We start from the raw sequence: 25,192 nt of genomic DNA on the forward strand, positions 1-25,192 counted from the left end.
ACATGCTCACTAGCCCCTCACATGATATTATATGTGATAGCAGATGTGGGGCAGTTAAATTTATAGCTAGAAAACAACAATAAGGGGCATTAAAGGTGGACTCCCAATTGCATTCCCTCCAATGTGACATGATCCAAATCCAAGACACCATTTTCCAGGTTCAAAATCCCATGCAAGATCACAGACCTGGGAAAAGTGGTTTTTCAGACATGGTGCCCAAAAACCTGGAGAACCCAAAAACACGTTTTTTTGGGGGGGGGTGAGATCTTGGCACAAAACTTTGTGAGAACAAGTAGTCACCGTACAGTCACGGGGAAAAAACCCCAGGATATCCTCCTCCTCCTTTTCAAAGCCGTTGACAGGTGTGCAATTGCTCCTTATCAAGCGAGGCTTGCTGTCGGTGCTGATAAACTGATCGACAGCAAGCATTGATGAGAACAAGGCTTGCAAAGGATTGGCTGCACTAGAGAGTTCCCAATTTAGAACAGTGCAGCCAATTCCTTCCCGATGTAGGGCTTGCTGTAAGTTCAAGTGTTTACAACAGGCCACATGAGGAAATGCTTGGGCCAGCATAGGTAACAGCATTTGCATTTCTTTTCAAAATGAAATATGATATATACATTCTTTTCATTCAATAATAAAAAAGCCACTTCATTACGTGGGATGGGCAGATGGCAGCACCTAAGCCATTACACAATAACCTTGTTGTTCACCTCCCCGGAGTCCCAATACTAGACTAGGAAGGCACAATCATGTTTTCCAGCAATATTGGAGACAGCCATCTCATTCGCAATATGGCAGGCAGCTTCCTCTGCATTTTAGTTGGGCACCTGGGGAGCTGTTGTTGGAATATTGGACTATGTGGACCCTTCATTTGATTTTGTATTCATATGAGCCTTGAAGCTAAAACCCATTTTCAGAAAATAAACCGTCATATGACATTTGATCAAAACATTGATCAAAGATTGGGGGAGGTATCACTTTATCATTGTCAGGTTTCTTTTAAGAAAATAATAAACTAAGATTACAATTGTTTGAATAAAAAAAGTTTGATCCAGGCAAACTTTAGTATGTTCAAGGCTTATTGAATTCAATAGGTTAGTGGGCTGTAAAGTTTTCCCCAGTAAAGATAATTCTAAAATTATATTTGAAATGGCATTTGAAATTGCTTAACTTTGGGTGCATTTTGCAGAAAGGATCCAGCTATTGGTTGAGACTATCCAAATAAAGACTGATATGAAACCATGTAATACGTGTGGTCTTAATAATCATGCCCATTTAGGAGCTACTAATGATATATGTTTTTATGTACATGTTTAAAATATTAAAATGTATCACCTTTTTATTTTATCTAGTCACATGCTAGTATATTATAAAGAATAAAGAGAAAAAGACATGTACAGAACTGTTCTAAATACTGTATCTTTGGATTATGGACAAGAGCGTCCCTCTCAAAGGCTTGGGGCAGGTAGTAGTATTTAAAAGTACTGTATTCTGAATTAAGAATATAAATCACAGCTACCGCTCACGTTAAAAAGAGGAAATGTGTAGAGTTAGGGTGAACTATGAGGAACCATCTAGGTAGTGTGAATTCCAAAAGTTTTTAATACTTCCAGTCACGTTCTCCTTTGGGGATACTCTCAAGAATACAGGTTGTTGGGGAACCCATGCTTAAAGGAGAATGAAACACTCAAGAAGATATTTCAGTAGCCAAGGCTAAGCTAGAAGAGTTTGAAATCAAGCTGTTGCAGTCTATACAGAATTCTTTGAACTGATGACTTCTCAAGCACCTGGCACCTTAATGGCAAATGCTATGAAATAAATATTTACTGGAATGTAAAGGACAATATATTATGTGGGCAAATAAAGTAGTTTGCTAACAAAACTGGATTTATCAAAACTAGATTCTGCACCAGAAAAGAAATTATTTCTCAGTTAAAATGACATATAGCCACCTGCTACCTTTCAGAGGATTTACTCTTTGGTTATGAACAAAACTGTTTTATGTCCTATTGCTAAATATATTTTCTCTCTTTGCAAACGAATATTTAAGAAAATAGTATCAGTCTGAGTCTAAAGTTTTAAAGCCTGTAAATCAATATATGTGGCAAACTGGAGATCCAAGAAAAGCCCTGGGCCTAAATAAATCCATCATATATTGTGGGAGATTATATTTTAGTGTACACACATATACTGTGTCCTGGAATACCCAGACTGACCAAGAAAAAAAAGCTTTGGAAGGGTTAGTCAGTCACATCTTGATTTATTGGGCAACAAAATTGGCCATAAAACTACCTTTTACAGTGCTCAAGAGACCAAAGCATATAGATGTCATATTGAGTAATAACATCAGGATAATACCAAGGTCTTCAGTTGGTTTGCAGTTTTCATATGGATAAAACCAGATACAAGACACTTAATACCAAAAAAACCCCCAGGACATATTCTTCAAGTATTAAAGCACCTTGAAAGATTAATGTTCTTCCAAATAAGGCCCCAGTTATATGATATAGGGGATCTGAGAGCAACCAAAATACCATTTATTTTTTCTTTTCCAATGCAGCCATGTGTATCTGTTTCATCATGCAAATATTGTCAGGAAACTTAATTCAGAAGTATTTCTATCATGTCCCTGTTTGTATGATGGATGATGCCCAACAATTCCCAAGAAGGAAATTCTATTGTTATCTCTCACGTGTGCCGGAAACCCTGGGCTGCCCATTTGACAACTGCAGAGAGGGCTACAAGTTTCATAAAAAGTGAGGTTCTTAAACTGGCTTTAAACCATGAGCTACTTCAACCTACCTTGCACCATCCTCCTGATCACATGCCATGGCAAGCCAGAGTATGGCTTACCAGCATCCTGGACGACAGCTGTCAGGTTTGGCTCAGCATGTCCTCCAAACATGGGATCAAAGTTAAGGTCTCCTCTCCTCAACCATGAGCTGTAGCCATGGGATAAAGCTTCACTAGCAACCCTGGTTAAGCTAGAGAACCCTATTCCAGGTTCAGGCATGCTGAGCCAAAATATTAGCTTAGTGTTGTGGCTTGGTCCTGGCTAGGACTCCCGATTGTAGCCTGCCTGCACATTGGCCAATCGCAGGCAGGCTACTGTGCAGTGCCAAACCTTTCACATTTGTAACCAATACAGTTGTGGCCTAATTGACACAATGTATATACTCTTTGTCCTGTCTGCTTATTTCATTGCAATGAAGTCACAGGGCTATGGCATGCAATGGGATGTTGTATGGTATATATGAAGGGTTGCATGCATACCCTGCTTGATACTGGTTTCTCTGGAGAATGGGAGTGTGTGTGTGTGTATGTGTGTGTGTATTAGCACCAAAAGCCATGCTAGCAGAATCAGTAAGTAAAAGGAAGGAAGAAACTCACTTACAAATATTTAGTGTTTATTTTTCTACTGCTTAGTTGAATAGTAATTAATTGTGACTTGTATAATAGAAACATTTAATTTGTATACTCTGACTTATGGCACATACTTATTAAGGTGAGAGACAGCTTGGAGGATAACATCTTGTGACTTGGCTCTTATATTTCATATTCAATTGACAGTTCTTTCCACGTTTATGTGTCTGCAATAAATAAATCATAACAATTTTTTTCTCAGTGGAATCTTGGTGCAAAGTCAATCATCCAAAGAGAAGTGGAAAAACAAGTGCATCATCCACAGAGACGACCATCAATGGAAGCGCTAATAGAATTGCATGGCTTTTGATAGAATTCCAGCCTGATACTGACAGGTGATCCCGTACATGGGGGCATATATAGCTCCAGGCTTCTGTTATCATTATGTAAAGTTCTTGTTCTTTACACTCTTTGTGCTATTTCCTTGGAGACATGGTTTCAGATACAAAGTATTTTGTCAGAGTCTTATAATTATGAATTGAGCAGACTGAATCTCCCAGCTGTTGCAACTAACAGCAGCATTTAATTTGACAGTGAAGTCAGGGGTATTTTCTGCTTCTTGAATCTCAGCCAGCATTCATTATTAATTAGTATGAAATTTGAGAAGCATGTTATTAATACACTCCTGCAACCGGTACAGTTTTAATGGTACAGTCTGGGTGTGACACTGACTTATTTAAATAGTTTAAGTACAGTACTTCATCACTCTGTGTCCCTGAAAGGTCACTTGCACAGGGTGCCCTGGCCCAATGTTCTGCAGATCCTTCTGTTTCCTGTTCCACTGCAGCCCTGTGCACCACATTCAACATTGTTTAAACCCTCTGATTTTTATTTTTATTTTGGTGGAAGGGATATAGGGGTTAAGTGTATGGAGTTCAGCAATTGCCAATAACTGATAAAACAATATATATCCCAAAAAAACTTTAATATATTTATATTCCTTAGTAATACCAAAGGATGATGCAAACTTTCTTTTTTCAAGACTTTTATTAGTGATTTTACAAAGTACATAAGCCACTCAGATAGACATGGGGAAGTTACAACATATAATCACTCCCTGTGCTTATCTGTTTCCATATACTACACCTGTTGTAGAATACATCAATGTGTGTTGAGACTTGTACCCTTCATGGAAAAATGAATGCCTCTACTTTGGATTGCACACTCTGTAGTCCAGTATAAAGGCTGCAACCATCAAGTGGCAATTCAGAAGCTCACATTAGCTGAGCAGGGTTCCATTCACACTATTCTGGTTCCCAAGCATGAGTGTTCAAACACACAGAGACATTATTCTGCAGCATCAGGTGGCGGGTTGCATGTGTGAATGAGCTATAACAGGACAGAACAGAAACTAACATCACTTCAAAACCACCCCATTTTTAAAAAAATAAATATGGAAGAGATTAAAAGAAATGAGTTCTACACTGCAAGCTATTTTAGGAAAATTCGAAAACAATATGAAGACTATAACATTGGCTGATTTTGTTGAGCTATTTCTTTTCTTCCTTTTCAATCTGATATGGAGTACTGTGATATCTCACTCTCTTTTTGCTGGGTAGTGGTGCACATTTTTCCTTTTTCTCTTTTACAAAAATGGATAGGAGAACATATACTATATCATATAAACATCTCTGAATTTTTAAGAAAGTTCAAGTGAGTGGCAATATTGCTGCATGTCCTGCGCATGGATGTCCTTGAGCTTATCCTTATTTCAACCCAAATCAGATTTGTTAACGTTTTCAGTAGTTACTAGGGGTGTGACTTGGCTCTGTGTGAGAGTTGGATAAAGAGGCAAACTGAGGTGATCTGGGGATCTGCCCCTCTCTAAATGCTGAATCATGATGTCAGTTACACACACCTAAGACAGGGACCTCCAGAAAGCCTTGTGTTACTTTGCTTCTATGCTGTTCTGTGCCATATAGCTCAACCTTACATTTCCCTATATATATGTTTTCCTATGTTTCTCTAGGTCCAAAGTGAGGCTGTTCAAAATGTCACCTGCAGAGCATTGAAGAAATATGGATGATTCTTTGTTAAGGTGTAGCAATGGATTACTTTTTTAAAGAAGTTAAAAGCTAAAATTGGCTTTTTAAAAACCTCATGCTTTTCTGCTTTAAGCAAAGCAACAACAATCAGAGCACTTCAGAACTCTATAGACAGCCATTCTTGACAGCTTCACATTGTACATTTGGTTGGATACCTTTAATGGTGTATCAGGAAGCCTGTAAATGTGTAAATGCCTAGGTCTGTAAGGGCTAGCAGAGGAAACAAACAGCTACCAAAAGGAAACTCCACATCTTACTTAATATTTGCTTTGTTTACAGATATGCAGACAAGAAGTCTTGTAGTAGGTACTGAATTCTCAAAGAGCATTTTGCATAGCCTTCAACCTTTCTGTTTTTGGACTCTTTGGCTCTCCCAACAAAACAGACAAAGACACATTGTAGAGCACTGATCTGATATGTTCCTTTGCCAGTCAATTGTCATTCATTCAATAGCCACAACTGTTAAAGGATCTACAGATCTCTAGATCCAATTGTGTGCCACAGGCAAAACCACAATGATAAACCTACTCGGAGTAATAAGATGGTCAAACTTTCAACAGTATTATCGGCCACAGGCTGTCTTCTCTTATGTTAGCATTTAATTAGATATGTCTGTAATATGGATGAAACTGAAATTGGAAACCAGGAAAGGTGTAGTTTCTTATTACCTGTTCCTTTTCATCCTGCACTTCACTTTCCTGATGTTGCCTGGCAGGGTATCACATTTACACTCACTTTCCCCTTCTGAATGGGATTTATTCTCCTTATATTTGTATGAAGCATCTCATAAATACACAGAACTGTTAAATCTACCTCTTTTTATTATTAAGAGAATGTTGTTTAGGGGGCAGAGCACAATGGCCAGTTGGGTATGTAAGAAGTAAGACAATCTTTTAGGCACCCTGGCCCCAAGCTGTATAAAGTTTCGGGAACCAGGACCAGCATCTTGGCCTTAGCTTAGTAGCTAATTGGAGGCCAGTGCAAGTCTTACATTTTCTGCCCCAAACAAAAGTTGGTTTATGCTAGTGGGAACAGAGGAATAATGAAAAACCTCATAAAGTGAGGTTAAAACAGAGCAAATGGATCTGCACAAGTATATGTGAATGGTAGCTTCAACATCAGCTTCCTTGGGCAAGCACACTGAAGTATTTGAATCACTGAAGAAAGACAAAGTTTAACACAATTATTTCTGTCCATCTTGCCTCCCTGTCCTCCATTATCAGTTATCCAATTTCATTGGTTTTATAATCTAATCCTGGTTCCTGTGCAAAAGAGAGAAAAGGAGAGTGGAAACCGTAAAGAGACTCCCAACTCCTCTGTTGCACCGAGTATAATTTCCCCCCTTATATTGCCCTGTTTGCAACTTGAGAATTCATAAAAGCAGAGTGACTCAACTGAAGAAGAAAGGATTGCAGGAAAAGCTAAGAACAGTGCATAGCAAAGATACATTAATGCAATAAAATACATTAAGGGCCACCATCTTTGTCATTCTTTGTCCTCATCACAGCCATTTTATGCATTTCTGGCTCCCTAGCAGTTTGTCATTTTCATAAGTTATCCATTTAAGTATCATTAAGTGATTATTAGAGATTTCACTGAATGTTGCAATTACTTGGCTTAGAACCCAGAAGCCAATAACTCATAATGGTAAGCTTTAAAAAGGAGGCAAACATTAAAGGCACCAAAATTCTTCTCCAGATTAAATTTGACTCTGAGTTGAAGAATTCTTCCTTTTCTCCCATGCACACACTTAGGTCACTGATAAATTGGTAGAAGTGTCTCCTTCCCATCTTTCTCAGGTTTTCTGGCACTTGGCCCATTATTGCAGCTATATTCTAGTAACTAGAGGATATATTCTAGTAACATGCTGTCACCACAAAAAGCAGCAACTGATATGTAAGGGTGCTTGAGAGCTCATGAAGATTGGAAATTCACAGGGAGCTGCAGGTACAAGGTCACATCTCCATTGTGAAGGAGTGACATGCTTCAAAACATCAACTTCAGACAGCAGAAACAAAGAAATATCTGAAATTAATAAATATTTTGTAACATTAATTGCCCAACACAAAAGGCATCGTAAAAAAAAAACTAAACACCTTGAAGCCCACAAACTGCAAGCCAGCAAAAAATTCATTTTAACTATATGACATTTGGAATAGAAGAAGGCCAGAACTGATGAGACCAGCTGCACCTCTTTTGGAAGGGAATTCCATTTAAGGAATTTGATTTGGATCGTAACTGGACTCAGTAATTATCAAGCTGTGTCCTGACTATTTAAGGAAGATATTGGATTTACAGAATCTAGTTCAAATCTCTCTCTCTCTGACTCATCACTACTTAGTATACCTTATCATACTTGTATGATAATTTGAAATTCATCAATAGAGTTTTATTCTTGCACAGTTCCTCTGAGATCCTGTTAACTGGGGTCCACTTTGCCCAAAACATACTTGGCTTGTTGCTTTGAGAAAATTTGCTTTAAGACATTGCTTCTTTCTGTAGAAATGAAAGTTGAAAATACCATCTGACCATTTGTGTATTTCATTCTAGACACTAATAACTTTTTGACAGAAACAAACAAAAACAAAAAATCCTTCCAGGAGCACCTTAGAGACCAACTAAGTTAGTTATTGGTATGAGCTTTTTGTGTACATGCACACTTCTTCAGATACACTGAAACAGAAGTCACCAGACCCTTATATATAGTGAGAGAGGCTGGGGAGGGGTATTACTCAGAAGGGTGGTGGGAATGGGTGATTGGCTGATAGGTGTGGTAAACCTGTTGACGACTGTTAACGACTGCAATTGGTCTTACAGGAAAAAGCAAGGGGTGAGATGGCTAAAAATAGCTTTATCATGTATAATGAGATAAGAATCCAATGTCTCTATTCAGACCAGGTCTCTCCATGGTTTTAAGTTTTGTAATAAGTTGCAATTCAGCAACTTCTCTTTCCAGTCTATTTCTGAAGTTCTTTTGTAATAAGACAGCTACTTTGAGATCTTGTATAGAATGTCCTGGGAGATTGAAATGTTCTCCTACTGGTTTCTCTGTCTTGTGATTCCTGATAGCAGATTTATGTCCATTTATCCTTTGGTGTAGGGTTTGTCCAATCTAGAGAGCTGAAGGGCACTGTTGACATTTGATGGCATACACAATGTTAGAAGATGAGCAATTAAATAGTCCTGAGATGGTATGTTTGATGTTGGTGGGGCCAGTAGTGGTGCTGTCCAGGTGTAAGTGGCAACAAAGTTGGCATCTGGGTTTATTGCGGACTCTGGTACCAGTGTCCATGTTAAGTCTGCTTGTTGTATTGTTGTGGGTGAGGAGTTGTTTGAGATTGGGTGGCTGTCTGTAGGCAATGAAAGGCCTTCCTCCCAGAGCTTGAGAAAGAGAACTGTCATTGTCTAGGAGAGGTTGTAGATCTCTGATGATGCATTGAACTGTTTTAACTTGGGAGCTGTATGTGATTACTAGCGGTGTTCGGTTATTTTCTTTTTTGGGTGTGTCTTGCAGCAATTTTTTTGACAGAAGTTGAAGAGACAATGTGTGTGGAATCCTTATGGAATAACTCATTCTCTGAATTACTAAAAATATCTGTGGCAAGTCCAACTTGTCAAGACTGGCATATTCAGACACTTACGGAGGCATTCCTAAAGGCTCGTGAAGAACCCAGTTCACTTAAGCCTGCTGCCTGCCTGTGAGAGTAACAACAGCTACCTGCACGTCTCAGGGACAGATAGATCATCACATTAAAGGCATGCTAAGGGAGACCAGCAAAGTTTTGTACCATCCCCTTCATGGATGATTAATAATCCTTGCTATTGCAGGATGTGAGCAGGCATGGGATAAAATGAGGTGTTCTATTGGTGTTTTCTTAGTTTAGGCAGGGGTTCCATGTTTGTTTGTTTTAGAGGAGGAGGAAGATGGAGCCCTATTTCTATGTGAGTGAAGAGAACTCTATTTGGCTCTTATTTTGCTTATGTGAGCCCAGAAGAATAGTAATACCCAGTTTAACTAGAAATGAGAGGAGGCAGTCTCATTTGGTTCCATCCACTTGTACTCTTGTTTCTGATAATTCTTTATAGGTTATCATATCAAAAGCTCAGCCGGTTAGAGCATGGCACTGATAACATCAATGATTGCAGGTTTGCTGCATATTGTTGCATATTCCTGCATTGTAGGGAGTTGGACCAGACGATCCTCAGGGTCCCTTCTATAGGACCAGTGGTGGACTTTGAGCTCTCAAATTTCAGCAGTGCTAAAATTTGGCACCCTCCCACATCTCTCTCATTACATTGCCCACAGTATTTTCATGGTGCAGCTGCACCAGTCAGCAACCTTAAAACCTTCTATGACAGGACATCCATTTATACTTTATATATAGGGAGCACTACATCTGCATAGGTATTTCAAAATAAAGTTTGTAGCACCTACTTTTGTTCTTGCAAACTATAACCACAGGGTATTATGCTTTAAATGGATAAGTTATCTCCTAATTACACATTATTACCAACATCTTATCCTAAATCATGATAATCTACATCATTAACATTGTTAAATAATAACCCCATTAATGGTCTTAGGAGACTAATTGCATCCAGTTGTTGGTGATGATGCCTTTATGCTTAAGTATGAATACTTTTAGATATAAGATACTCATTAGCATTGATTAAACAATGCGGATGCAAATAACTGCCAGAACTATATAAGCCCCAAAGCATCATTTGTTGTTTTCAAACAGTGTTCAGCAAGACCTAACTAAAATGTTAATGAAAGCAGATTACATCTTAAGGGGAAGGGGGAAAACTTGTATGAATGAGTTGTTTTTTCCTTATCTTTTCCCAGCATATGGTTTACCTTCTGTACTGGAGAGGCGGCTAATTTATAAATGGGAGTCTAATGGGTCTGGTGGGCTACCATTGTACTTGGAAGGTAGTAGTTCTGGGACCCAAATTAATAGGGATGATACAGGAGTTGTACTGGACCATAGATACATTAATAGATATACATTTTTATTGTCACATCAATTAACATTATAATCACAAGCCAAATGTCCATATAATTTAGTTTCCCAGCTGGGCATCACATCCTTTTGGTGACATGCTAGCACTGCAAGAGGAACCATTATATTTAGCTGTGATCATCAACATCTTTGCACATTTCCTGTATGTTTAGAATGCCATATAATTTTGTAAAGATTTCTCTACAAACTGTGAGGGGAAGTTTCTAAAAGAGACCTTTCCAAATGTTAGCAGAAGAGAAAAGTGTCTTTTGTTTAGTCTCCAAAAAGCAACCATCTGACTCAGCCTGGGACTCGAGACCCAGAAAAATATAGGAAAACAGATGATAGTGTAGGGCTGGTTTGTGACTGCTTTCCTGCCTTTGGAGTGATGGCCAGCAAACTCAGAAAACTACAAAGAAAACTACACCAGGAACACTCATTCTGCATTTTCTGATGGCATATATGAGTCATTATTTGATGCCGTAGTCACTGAATAAGCATACATGTGAAAACCCTTAGTGTGGAATAGTCTAGTATTAAAAGAGTGCAGTTTTTAACTTCAGTGAAATGTTTCAGTGAAAGATGCTCTGAAATGCTGTTTGTATGAGAGAGGGAGAAGGAAGGAAGTAAGGAAGGAATCATTGCTAGTATAAATACAGTTTCCCCCACCTTTCCTCAAAACAGTATTTTTCTTTAATCCAAACATAGCTATTCTCTGCCTCCACAGTCCAAGGCAGTAATGCTTCTGAGTACCAGTAGCTAATAACCACAGGTCCTCCTTATGGATTTCCCACAAAAATATGATTGGCCACAGTGAGAACAGGATGCTGGACCACGCGGGCCATTGGCTTGATCCAGCAGAGTCTTCTTATGTTCTCAGATTTTTTATATCTGCATTTTCCCAATAACTATTTTTTAATAAACCATGTAGCATACTTTTCTTTCAATCCATGTTTTTCACAAGCAGGGCTTTTTTTAGCCGTAACTCTCCTTAACTCAGTTCTGGCACCTTTCAGTGGGCGCCATTACCATTATAAGAGAACAAGGGAGGCATTCATGGTGAGTTCCGGCAACTCTTTTTTCTATAAAAATAGCACTGTTCATGAGATTTCGGCATTGCAAGAGGTTGAAATATGTGGCCCTCAAGGTCCTTGCAACTCTACAGTTCTATGATTCTGTGATAACATTCTGTTCCTTCATGTGACTGGGAGCGGCCGCCGAGACCATATAACGCCGGTCTTGAAAGACCTACATTGGCTTCCAGTACGTTTCCGAGCACAATTCAAAGTGCTGGTGTTGACCTTTAAAGCCCTAAATGGCCTCAGCCCAGTATACCTGAAGGGAGCATCTCCACCCCCATCGTTCTGCCTGGACGCTGAGGTCCAGCGCCGAGGGCCTTCTGGTGGTTCCCTCATTGCGAGAAGCAAAGCTACAGGGAACCAGGCAGAGGGCCTTCTCGGTAGTGGTGCCCACCCTGTGGAATGCCCTCCCATCAGATGTCAAAGCAATAGACAACTACCTGACATTCAGAAGACATCTTAAGGCAGCCCTGTTGAGGGAGGTTTTTAATGTGTGATATTTTAGTGTTTTTTGGTTTCTATGGAAGCTGCCCAGTGTCCGCATGTGTCAGTGATTGCATGCTTACAGGAGAAGCACATGTTTTCTTCTTGAATCAAGAGGACAGCTAGAATGAGAGAGTGGGAAATCCCACTGGACTTTAGATGTGTCTTTCGTTAATTTCCATTTACTGTAGTTCTCTGTAGTGATATTATTTGTTGTTATCTGTATCTGTATCTTCCTCAGTTGTTCCCAGATTCATTTCCCCTTCAATTTGCAGTTGTACCCAAGCCCATGTACTTATCAACTATCTTTTAAAGTCCCTTAAATGATCTTCATGAGATTTTTAGTTTGTATGGCTTGCAATTTGTTGCCCAACGGTCTTCTGTTGTTGGAATAATGAACTTCATGTAGGGCAAGCTCAGTACTTTTTCAGACAACACTTTGTGTTATTGTTCCATTACTTTATTCCATCAACCAGTTTCTCTACGAATAATACAGTGTTTTATCATTCCAGGAACTGTGCCTTCAGAGGATTAAGCAGCTTTTGGGCCTCTTCAACAGAAATGGACCTAAGGCTTATTCACAACCTCACCAAGTTATCTTCTTATATTGACAACTGCACCAACATTGAAAAATGGGCGTGAACTAAGGGTAATTTTAATTGTCATTTTTAATGCCTTAGCTGTAAGGCTGAATGTTATTTCCAAAGTGAACTAATGCAATGACACATATCACAAATGCAAAAAAAATAAATTATATGGCCTTGGTGGCTAAGAGTACCTCTTTCCCTCTATGGTTGGTTCAAATCACCAACTGGGATGTCCAAATCACTAAGGTGATTTGGAAACTTCAGCTGGCAATCACCTGATTACTGAGTGGGAATCCATTTAGATTATACACAACTTTTTCATTTCATTTCACTTTTAATTTGTATACCATCTTTCTATAATACTATACACAAGGCAGTTTGACAAAATATACAACAAAGAACACACACCATATAATAATCTGATCCAATACAAAACATAACTTTAAAATGGAATGACATATCAAATAAAGTAATTTTCAGTAATCTATTAGAATATAAGAGTACAAAACAATTAACACTCAAATAATAAATAAACAAATTCACTCTTCACAATTACAATAAATAATTACTAAACTATGATCTATAAAGATAACTACAAGTCACAATGCAAATCACAATGAATAACATACCACAATACATACAAAAACGTGTAAAAGGATCCAATTGAGAAACAAAGACACACAATTTATATATTTTTTTAAAAATGAAAATCCCTGAATTCCACTTCCACTTCTCCCTTCTAAATGAACAACAATGACAAAAAGCACTTCCCACCACCTTGGTGAAGTTTATTCTAGTTTCTCATGTCCAGAAATAATTTCATGGAGAATAAGACTATCAGTATCTAGTGTTCAGTCTCCACTGCCGGAAGTACTGTGCCTCAGAAGAGCATTTGCTGGGAATCACAAGTGGGGATTGTACTGTTGCCCTCATGTCCTAGTTGCAGACATGGGGCTGGCTTCTGTCAGAACAGGGTGAGCATATGGTTTGACTAGATGAGCATATGGTTTGATCCAGCAGAGCCCTTTTTATGATTTTACAATAGTATACACATATGTTATCTTAAATGTTATTGTTTGTGCAGTAGAGTTGCACGATTCTACATATTCTTTCTTAGAAAGTTGTGAACATAAGATTCTGTTATCTTTCATTCCCCTGTGTGTCCCACCCATTTTTTTTCTAGTCTAAACTTTACAAGAACGTTTTCACTTGTCCTCATATATTACTTTAATGATACTTCCCTCTTGATTGCAGGATTTATCAATGACAAAACATTGACTGACAAATAGTTTTGTATATTTATGCAGACATAGTAAGGCAGTATCTAATAACAGCAAACATCTATACATGTAGTGCTTATCAAAGATGTGATTTAGGATATTGATTGGATGGAAATTTCATTTCCCTCTAATGATTAAGATTTATTAGTTAAATGCATCAGGTTTTTTCCTAGCTCTAAAACATTTGCTATTTAAAGAGAAATTGCTCTTTAAGGTTTTGTAAAGCTCTCAAATGGGTTGTGTCCACTGAGTCCAATGGAACAATGAATTTTTTATAGTTACTACTTACTGCCTTAGTGGCTGGCAGGTAATTACATATCATCAAGGAGGAGGTTGCTCAAGGTTCATGTATCCTATAATTCTTCACTATCTTTCCCATGCAGACATTTGCCCTAGAGGATATCAAAAATTTTATGGTGTTTCCTCTGTAAAGATTCAACCACTGCAAGTGAGTTATGTGCTCATTTCTGCAAAGCAGAATGAACAACACTAATGTGATTTTAGACGGCAGATTCATTTTCAGAATGATGATGATGTGTCCTTATCTTTTAGAAGTTCCTTCTGTGCAAATCTAAGGCAGATGAGAAATCATTCAAATTGCATTTCAGAATTTAACTTTGAAACAAATGTCATCTGTAGTATATCTGCTTTTTAAAGAATACTGCAATGGGCATCTCTTACTACAGCTTAGGTGCTCCACAGTTCCATGGCATGTGGTGCTGAGTATAGCTTGGAGTGTAGAAATGGCCTCCTTGTAGACCCCACCTTGCTTCAAGGCATGCAAAACTTTAACTTGACTGAATCAACCTACATTGCAGTTGATGTTCAGGTTGTCTTTGCAACATCCCCAGGGGAAGATATAACTGAGGTTAAAAAAGGTAAAGGTACCCCTGACCGTTAGGTCCAGTCGTGAATGAGTCTGGGGTTGCGCACTCATCTCACTCTATAGGCCGAGAGAGCCAGCGTTTGTCCACAGACAGCATCGGGTCATGTGGCTAGCATGACTAAGCTGCTTCTGGCGAACCAGAGCAGCACATGGAAACGTCATTTACCTTCCCGCCAGAGCGGTACCTATTTATCTACTTGCACTTTGACAAGCTTTCGAACTGCTAGGTGGGCAGGAGCAGGGACCGAACAACGGGAGCTCACCCCGTCGCGGGGATTTGAACCACCAACCTTCTGATCAGCAAGCCCTAGGCTCTGGTTTAGACCACAATGTCACCTGCATGCCCCTATAACTGAGGTTAGTGGAGCCATATTTATGAAGCAAGGGCAAGGTCTTAGATACAGCAAAACTTTTCATCTAGCAGGTCTGGAAAAGGGTACAAGGACAATAATTGAAAAGCTGGGTTTGTTTTTCTCATCTACGGGGGTCCTTCCTTACCCAAATTTTTAGAAAGCTATGAAAATAAGTAACAATAGCATCCAAGAAGGGTTCTTATTAAGAATGGTAGTCACTGTTGGCTCAGTTTGAGTTGTCCTCATTTCTGTCACCGAGAAAGCCACAATAACTCTCTTAGATTCAGTGTTGTGCAGTTGGCAGGAGATGACCTGCTCATGAGCTTCCAGTAGGCATCTTGTTGGTTCTTCTGTGAGCAGAACACTGGATTAGATTTTCATGTTCTAATCTCCTTGGGGGGGGGGCAGGATTTACCTACCAGTAGTTCTTGTAGATGATAGATGATAGATGATAGATGATAGATGATAGATGATAGATGATAGATGATAGATAGATAGATAGATAGATAGATAGATAGATAGATAGATAGATGATAGATGATAGATGATAGATGATAGATGATAGATAGATAGATAGATAGATAGAGAGATAGATAGATAGATAGAATCATGTACTTTGCTGGTACTGTATAGTCATTTAAAAAAATATTAATTAATTAAAATTATATCATGCTCTTCCCCCACAGAGAAGTCTAGGGCAGCAAACAATAAGTGATAAAACAAGAAAAACATATTTTCTTTTTTAAAAATTGCAATGCAGATGCAGATTTGGAAACATCTCAGATTAAAAAGCTTGTTGAGAGAGGAAGATCTTCAGTAGGTGCTGAAGTGACAACAGGGACAGTCTTAGTGTGTTCAAACAATTAGGAATACTGTTTGGGTAAGCACAACTGAGACAGTGATTGTCCTACTGTGTGAGAGAGTATTCATATCATTATTTTATGATGATATTTTATTATCATTGTGTGAGTAAAGTTTGGCCAATTTAGGCATTCTGAAATATGAAATGCTTTGAAGATTCCATTACATATAAATTCATTATATGAATAGTTTTAAAAAAACTGACCTACTTTTCTCTTTGTTTTCAATCTGAATGGAGGGAAATGCAACTGAAGTGAAAGCTTACTGGAGATTGCTGGTTTTGAATTTATATCTGGTGATATAATTTTGATAAATTATGTATCCTCTCTTCTGCAGTAATCTAGGACAGGAAGTGGCAAACTATGCCAGGTATTAAAGCCCATGAGGAGTGTGCACAAGCTGGGTACAAAGCTTTCTGTAGCATGAACCATTAAAAATAATCAAGTGAGGCATTTTGGGACTATAAACAAGCTCACATAGGATTTCAAAGGTCATTCAGAGGGTCATCTGATTTGGCTGAACAAGACTCCCCCAAACATACAAAGTATCTAGGCTTCTCCACCCTCATCTCTGATATCCACATGTTGTTCTTTGACAGAATTATTGATTAGGAAATGCATACAATACATTTGAATTGAATTACCCATAACTTGATTGACTGGTCTTATGGAAAGTAATGGGCACATTGGAGAAGTGTGACCTCCCTGCTTGCTCCTTCCTTTTGCTTTGGTTAGAAGGTATGGAACTGGGCTTCTCCTGCTGTGCCTCTGACCCTTTCAAACTCCATCTTGGGCAAATCAGATTGTTCCAATCCTTATACTTCTTTCAATATAACATAACAATTTCATCTGCTGAGGCATTTTATCAACATGTGATGGCTGTGCTAGTCTTTGTGTATATAAACTGATGCATTAAAAAATAAATTGTGAAGACTTTTGGAAAGCTTTATTTCGTTTCATTTTAGGGGCCATCTCAAGGTACCATTTCAAACACTTTGTTGATTAGAAGAGTGACAAAAACAGCATAAAAAGTAATAAAATTAATTAACAGTACTCCCAATATTCTTGTGTGAATTTTGACTCCCTATTACCATAAACCCCCTTCATGGATCACTGCCTTGCCATGGCAAAAGGGCTTGAATAACTCAGAGAAGCTATGAGCTATGCTGTGCAGGGCCACCCAAGATGGACAGGTCATAATGGAGAGTTTTGACCAAACATGATCCACCTGGAGCAGGAACTGGCAAGCCACTCCAGTATCCCTGCCAAGAAAACTCCATGGACAAAGACAACAGGCATATAAAAGTTATGACACTGGAAGATGAGCCCCTCAGGTCGGAAGGCATCCAACATGCTACTGAGGAAGAGCAGAGGACAAGTAGATTCAGAGCTGATAAAGCAGTTGGGCCAAAGCCAAAAGGTTGCTCAGTTGCGGATATGCCTGGAAGCATAAGGAAAGTCCAATGCTGTAAAGAAAAATATTGCATAGGAACCTGGAATGTAAGAACCATGAACCTTGGTAAATTGGATGTGGTAAAAAATGAGATGCCAAGAATAAATATTGACATCCTGGGCATCGGTGAACTAAAATGGACGGAAATGGGCGAATTCAGTTCGGATGACCATCATATCTACTACTGTGGGCAAGAATCCCGTAAAAGAAATGGAGTGGCCCTCATAGTCAACAAAAGAGTGGCGAAAGCTGTACTGGGATGGAATCTCAAAAATGATAGAATGATCTCGATACGAATCCAAGGCAGACCTTTTAACATCACAGCAATCCAAGTTTATGCACCAACTACTGGTGCTGAAGAAACTGAAATTGACCAATTCTATGAAGACTTACAACACCTTATAGAAATGACACCAAAGAAGGATGTTCTTCTCATTATAGGGGATTGGAATGCTAAAGTAGGGAATCAAGAGATAAAAGAGATAAAACAAGCTGGTAATCACAAACACTTGTTTCCAACAACACAAGAGACAATTCTACACATGGACATCACCAGATGGGCAACATCGAAATCAGATTGATTATATTCTCTGCAGCCAAAGATGGAGAAGCTCTATACAGTCAGCAAAAACAAGACCTGGAGCTGACTGTGGCTCAGATCATCAGCTTCTTATAGCAAAATTCAAGCTTAAACTGAAGAAAGTAGGAAAAACCACTGGGCCGGTAAGATACAATCTAAATCAAATCCCTTATGAATACACAGTGGAAGTGAGGGACAGGTTTAAGGATTTAGATTTGGTGGACAGAGTGCCTGAAGAACTATGAATGGAGGCTCGCAACATTATACAGGAGGCAGCAACTAAAACCATCCCAATGAAAAAGAAATGCAAGAAAGCAAAGTGGTTGTCCAACAAGGCTTTACAAATAGCGGGGGAGAGAATGCAAGCAAAATGCGAGGGAGATAGTGAAAGTTACAGGAAATTGAATGCAGATTTCCAAAAAATAGCAAGGAGAGACAAGAAGGCCTTCTTAAACGAGCAATGTAAAGAAATAGAGGAAAACAACAGAATGGGAAGAACCAGAGATCTGTTCAAGAAAATTGGAGATATGAAAGGAAGATTTCGTACAAAGATTACCATAATAAAGGACAAAAGTGGCAAGGACCTAACAGAAGCAGAAGACATCAAGAAGAGGTGGCAAGAATACACAGAGGAATTATACCAGAAAAATATGGATGGCTCGTACACCCCAGGTAGTGTGGTTGATGACCTTGAGCCAGACATCCTGCAGAGTGAAGTCAAATGGGCCTTAGAAAGCACTGCTAATAACAAGGCCAGTGGAAGTGATGATATTCCAGCTGAACTATTTAAAATTTTTAAAGATGATGCTGTTAAGGTGCTACACTCAATATGCCAGCAAGTGTGGAAAACTCAGCAGTGGCCAGAGGATTGGAGAAGATCAGTCTACATCCCAGTCCCAAAGAAGGGCAGTGCCAAAGAATGCTCCAACTACCACACAATTGCACTCATTTCACACGCTAGCAAGGTTATGCTTAAAATTCTACAAGGCAGGCTTAAGCAGTATGTGGACCGAGAACTCCCAGAAGAGCAAGCTGGATTTCGAAGGGGCAGAGGAACCAGAGACCAAATTGCAAACATGCGCTGGATTATGGAGAAAGCTAGAGTTTCCGAAAGACATCTACTTCTGCTTCATTGACTATGCAAAAGCCTTTGACTGTGTCGACCACAGCAAACTATGGCAAGTTCTTAAAGAAATGGGAGTGCCTGATCACCTCATCTGTCTCCTGAGAAATCTCTATGTGGGACAAGAAGCTACAGTTAGAACTGGATATGGAACAACTGATTGGCTCAAAATTGGGAAAGGAGTACGGCAAGGCTGTATATTGTCTCCCTGCTTATTTAACTTATATGCAGAATTCATCATGCGAAAGGCTGGGCTGGATGAATCCCAAGCCGGAATTAAGATTGCCAGAAGAAATATCAACAACCTCAGATATGCAGATGACACAACCTTGATGGCAGAAAGTGAGAAGGAATTAAAGAACCTTTTAATGAGGGTGAAAGAGGAGAGCGCAAAATATGATCTGAAGCTCAACATCAAAAAAACAAAGATCATGGCCACTCGGCCCATCACCTCCTGGCAAATAGAAGGGCAAGAAATGGAGGCAGTGAGATATTTTACATTCTTGGGTTCCATGATCACTGCAGATGGTGACAGCAGTCACGAAATTAAAAGACACCTGCTTCTTGGGAGAAAAGCAATGACAAACCTAGACAGCATCTTAAAAAGCAGAGACATCACCTTGCCAACAAAGGTCCATATAGTTAAAGCTATGGTTTTCCCAGTAGTGATGTATGGAAGTCAGAGCTGGACCATAAAGAAGGCTGATCGCCGAAGAATTGATGCTTTTGAATTATGCTACTGGAGGAGACTCTTGAGAGTCCCATGGACTGCAAGAAGATCAAACCTATCCAGTCTTAAGGAAATCAGCCCTGAGTGCTCACTGGAAGGACAGATCCTGAAGCTGAGGCTCCAATACTTTGGCCACCTCATGAGAAAAGAAGACTCCCTGGAAAAGACCCTGATGTTGGGAAAGATGGAGGGCACAAGGAGAAGGGGACGACAGAGGACGAGATGGTTGGGCAGTGTTCTCGAAGCTACCAGCATGCGTTTGACCAAACTGCGGGAGGCAGTGGAAGACAGGAATGCCTGGCGTGCTCTGGTCCATGGGGTCACGAAGGGTCGGACACGACTAAACGATTAAACAAGAACAACAACAACATTACCATAAACTGAGATGAAACATAGGTGCCATAGCAGTTCATGTTCCAAAACCACATTCCATTTTACAAAGTTCCCATTGACTTCACTGACTGTGTCATTCAGAAAAGATAGATGCTTTTTCCTAAATATATTGCGGGTGTACGATGAGGTCATCAGATTTGACCTCACAATGCCTTTTAAGTTGTAAATGTTAGCAGAAAATACATAATTCAGGGATCTACAACTGTCTGATGGTGTTCTACTACATTATTTATATAAAGATCTAATGCCCATTAATCCTTATCGTGCACAATGACTGTACATCTATCTCCTTAGTGCAAAGTTGTGTTCAGCACTTCCACAGTGAAGTAATCGGTTTAGAATGTATATTTACAGGCTGAATATGCCAATTAAGAAGCAGGAAACTTAACATTTATATGCTTTTACATCTCATTCTTCTTGAAGGACATTCTGATTTAAGCTAATGAAGATAAAGTACTTCCCTCTCTCATCTGTTTCACAATCAGTTTTGTTTGTTAAAGCAGAAATTGGAAGTTAGAAAAAGTGTAAAGGATTAAAGTTTATTGCTTTAGCTTCAGTGAGAATGTTATCAGAGCATAAAACAGGCAGATAATATTGTCTTCCCCCCACAGTTTCAATAAAGCAAATTTAGTGTTTTAAGTTGAGTTTTTTAACTTCAGAAGGTCCTTATTTCACAGAGTTGACCAAAATTAGAGTACCATGTTGAGCTATTACAGACAAAAAAATTTCCAGGGTTAGTAAAATAATCAGGTCAAATAAGTGTTTACAGTGCAGGTTGTGAGATTTCAAATTACACAGTAATATCCTATGACTGGATAGTCAAGAACAGTTTTTAAAAGGAAAAAATGTGGGGGTTTTTTTGGGGGGGGGTTGCAGAAGCATGGTACTATGTCACATTTGTCTCTGTCTGCAGATTGCTTCAATCATAAGGGAGTGGAGAAAGCAATTGCAAACTTAATTAGGTTCAAGCTTTGCTGTATGAAAGTGTATTGAAATACTTAGACATGCTAGAATGAAGAAGCAATGGGCTTTATTCCATCTTAACAGATAATGCCTGTGATTTCTAAGACTTTGACTCAGTGCAGACAGAAAACTGGATCCCTAGAACTGAAGTTTATAAAATGGGCCCCAGCTTCCAGAATACCCTTCCCTCTTCATCAGTCCTCCCCTCTCTGTACAAATTCCCCTTTCCCTTCCTTTGTTAGCCTTAACCATGGTGTCTCATTGTGCTTGAACCAATCCTAATAATGATTAGGGCTAAACAGAATTTCCATCTGAATCAAGGATTGTAAGCTCACACCAAACCCTGGCCTTCTTTCCTGGCTAAATGGATGCAATTCTTGCTAAGCCTTATCCATCGTTAGCCTTGGTGCACATACAAACCTGGGCAATGGCTAATGCACACAAGGCAATGATGGAATTTGCACAAGATTGGAGAAGAGACGGATGAAGGATCTTTGCTTTATTGAGACAATTTAAAATGACTGGTTTGCAGGGAATCAGCATTATGTTTGCATGGGACACATACTTCCAGTCCCGGCAGTCTTCAGCATCATTGCTCCACTCCAGATACATAATCCGAGACCTGCTCTGCAAGAGATATCTGAAAAGCTTTGAGCATTCATTAATTTCATTGTCATTTAAAGGTAAGAGTTAGTGATGGGCATGTTCTCAGAAGCTCCTCTTGGATTAATCTGGAAATTACCCAAGTTCTTCACATCAAAATAATAAAAAAATCAGGTTTGAGAAGCCAAACAAGCAGCAACAATTTGGAGGAGTGCCTTGGCTTCCACTGTGTTTGGCAAGAGCCAAGGTGTTCCTGTGCACCAGTTTCCCATGGCATGGGGAAAAGCCAATTGGCAACACTTGGAGGAGTACCGGAGCATGGCAGGCCAGGCCAGAAGGCGATGATTCCCCTTTGGACAGAGGTGAAAAAAATGGAACAGGACTTGCCTGCCTTTTCGGTGTGAGTGGTTGGAAGTCTAACATTAAAATCACTTTGATTTATATCATTGATATGTCATAATGATCATGTTTCGTTTGGCCTCCAGCAACCATTCAGTGTTGTGTTAAATTCATGGAAAGAACCATATCTCAGACTGTTTCTTGCCATCCCATGAAAGATAGACCATTGAGGTCTTTCTGTGGGAGGCAATCTCTAAACAGGCAGCAGTGAACAGCATGGCAGTTAAGCCCTTATGTCTAAACGGAGAGTCTGGATTGGCATCTAGTGAAAGAAGGGCCAGAGCAGGGTTTGGGTTCAATGGTTAATCAATAACATTAGAAACTATTAAAAATGCTTTGCCCAAGCCCACTAAGCTCCCACCATCGATGTATGAGGTCCCCTCCTATTGCCACCAGCATTGGGATGTTACAGAGGTGGCACAAGAGAGCTTGACTGGATTCCAGTGCCAGTGAAACACTACCTTCATAAGATGTTTCACCCATAATATAATCAGACGTCTTCATCTGTTGTTATGCCTAGGTCATTTCTCCATGCCTTGTGCATGCCATTTGCATTTCCTACCTTGTAGTCCAACCCGTCTTTACACTGATTCTAACCAGTGGCTCTTCAGGATTTCTGAAAGTGGACTTTCCTGGTGGGACATTCCTAGCCCTAACTGCAGATGCTGGGGCTTGAACCTGGGACATTCTGCATGCAAAGCAGATGCTATGTCACTGAGCTACAGCTGAGGGTTGTTGGTTTTCCTTGCTGAGGACCAATAAGGGATAAGCCCATCTCCTACCTACACCTTGAATGGGGCTAAAGGTGCTTCCGTAGGGAGGGGGGGGAAATAGAAGGGTTCATCTAAGGAAACTTTTCTTCTGTGCAATGTAAGAGTGCTCTGTTCCTCCATTTCTTTGCATAGGAAAAATAGGCAATTGATCACCTACTTTGATTTTAATATGAGCTGGAAAATAATTCAGGTATTTCTAAGCCTCACCTCTCTTTGGAAGCAGGCTTTAACGAGTTCCCAAAGTTCTTTTCCAAATGTGGCTCGGGAGAACTTCTCTGGCAGACTCAGTAAGAATATTTGGGGCCTAAAGGATATTTTCTGCAGAGGTGGTTTTTTTTTTGTTTTGTTTTTAGGCTGGCCTGACATTACAGCAAACCATTTACCTCAGAAGCATTTGCAGAGGGCAAGGTGCCATACTCAGTTTTAAAATTGCACTTTAGTTTGTTCCAGCCAAGCTAAATATACCTTCACCATGACATTATGGGCAAGATGTGCATTTCAAGTAGGGAAACAAGTATATCGTAGATAATAATAAAAATATATCCATGTAATGGCCATTTATTTTTTCCATTATTCTTTCCACACCTGTCCTACCTCTTATATCCAATGGCAGTCAGAATCTGAGAAATACTAAGATGAATATATTATAACGCAAGAAATATGCATTATTACAGGGGCGAATTTATGGCAGTGTCAGTTTGCCTGCACAGGAACCAAATGGAGGGGAGGAGAGGGGAGTGGTGAGATCGGTTCCCTCACTCAGTAGGTGGACTGAGAGGTAGGGCTATCCCCATCCCATGTCCCTCTCTTATGCATGGTAACAGTAAGGCAGGTAGTGAGACTGGAAGCCAATGGTGAATGATTTTCGTTAGGAGTTGACAGCTTTCTCTCTTTTTTGGAGAAAAGAGGAGGCAATTTCTAAACTTGGAATTTTTCTTTATGCTTGAGAAAGATGGATAGAAAATCCAAAGAGCTCCCTCTGACTTTCTTTGTGAATTTTTTTTTCCTGGGAGGGAGAATCAAGCTGGGGGGAAGGAGAGGAAAAATGGAGAGGAGAGACTAGGATAGGAGACGACATGGGGAGAAGAAGGGAGTGCCAGCCTCCTGTTGCACCATCTGGGGAAGGGGCATAAAATTTTGGCCTCTCACGGGATGCCATATTACCAAATTCCACCCCTGGTTATTATAATCTTCCTGTGACTAAATGTAAATAATGTTGGCCAGATCATAGCTCTCAGATTCTTAAGGAAGAATTTGTTCTATGCAGAATTTGTTTTCTGAAATTTAAGAGATTAAGAAGGGAAAACGTATTGTTACAGCAAAATGTTCTCCGTAGGGGTTGTTTAGCAGATTATTTCTGAGTAACAACACTATAGATTTCAGCTACAAGAGCCATCAAAACACAACTGTAAAAACCTGCCTGAAGGGCAGCTTTCTATAGTTACCACAGGGAAAAAAGAATTGCTTTACATAGATCAATTTTGTGTCTTCTAAACACTGTACAGTGGTACCTCGCAAGACGAATGCCTCGCAAGACAAAAAACTCGCTAGACGAAAGGTTTTTCCGTTTTCGGTTTGCCTCGCAAGACGAATTTCCCCTATGGGCTTGCTTCGCAAGATGAAAACGTCTCGCGACTTTGTTTTCTTTGTCTAAAAACAAAGACATGTTTTGTTTATAAAGTTAATTTATTTTCCCTTCAATTTTTGAACTGCTCTTTACAGTATGTGTGACTTTAAAGAGCAGTTAATAAACTGTTGTTGTACCAAATTTGGCTTTGTTTGGACTTTTTTTGACCATAGGAACGCATTAATTGATTTTCAATGTATTCCTATGGGATTTCGTGCTTCGCAAGACGAAAAATTCGCTAGACGACAAAAATTGCGGAACGAATTAATTTCGTCTTGCGGGGCACCACTGTATGTTGAATGTTGGGTCTCTTCTGATGATTCCAGTTACAGAGTCTAGAGTATAATTGTGCCTGAGGTCTAGTCATCATTGAGATGGTAGCCCATTTTCTGGGCTCCTGAGAATGCTGGTGGATACTCATGTGATTGAATGCTAGTTTGTACAAAAATTACCTCTAGCATTCTCCCTCACATTTGGTTTTCTGTCTGCAGGGATTTAGATGAACCAATTGGCTGTCTCGATTTAAGGCAGCTTCATGTATTGGTT

At 39.5% G+C, this 25,192-nt stretch overlaps 1 protein-coding gene across 17 annotated transcripts in view; it reads left to right on the plus strand.

The window, feature by feature from the left end:
- Positions 1-25,192, plus strand: part of PCDH15 (protocadherin related 15) — a 623,360-nt gene that overhangs the window by 187,113 nt on the left and 411,055 nt on the right. For 14 of the 17 annotated variants that reach the window (XM_083503000.1, XM_083503013.1, XM_083503006.1 and 11 more), the window contains one exon: positions 12,549-12,685. The exons of the other annotated variants lie outside the window; for them this stretch is intronic. The gene's annotated coding sequence lies outside the window, so the exon portion shown is untranslated. The remainder of the gene's footprint in view (positions 1-12,548; positions 12,686-25,192) is intronic. 17 annotated transcript variants of the gene reach the window in all.

The sequence above is a fragment of the Podarcis liolepis genome (genome assembly GCF_965112155.1).
Source record: "Podarcis liolepis genome assembly, chromosome: 5".
Lineage (NCBI taxonomy): Eukaryota > Metazoa > Chordata > Lepidosauria > Squamata > Lacertidae > Podarcis > Podarcis liolepis.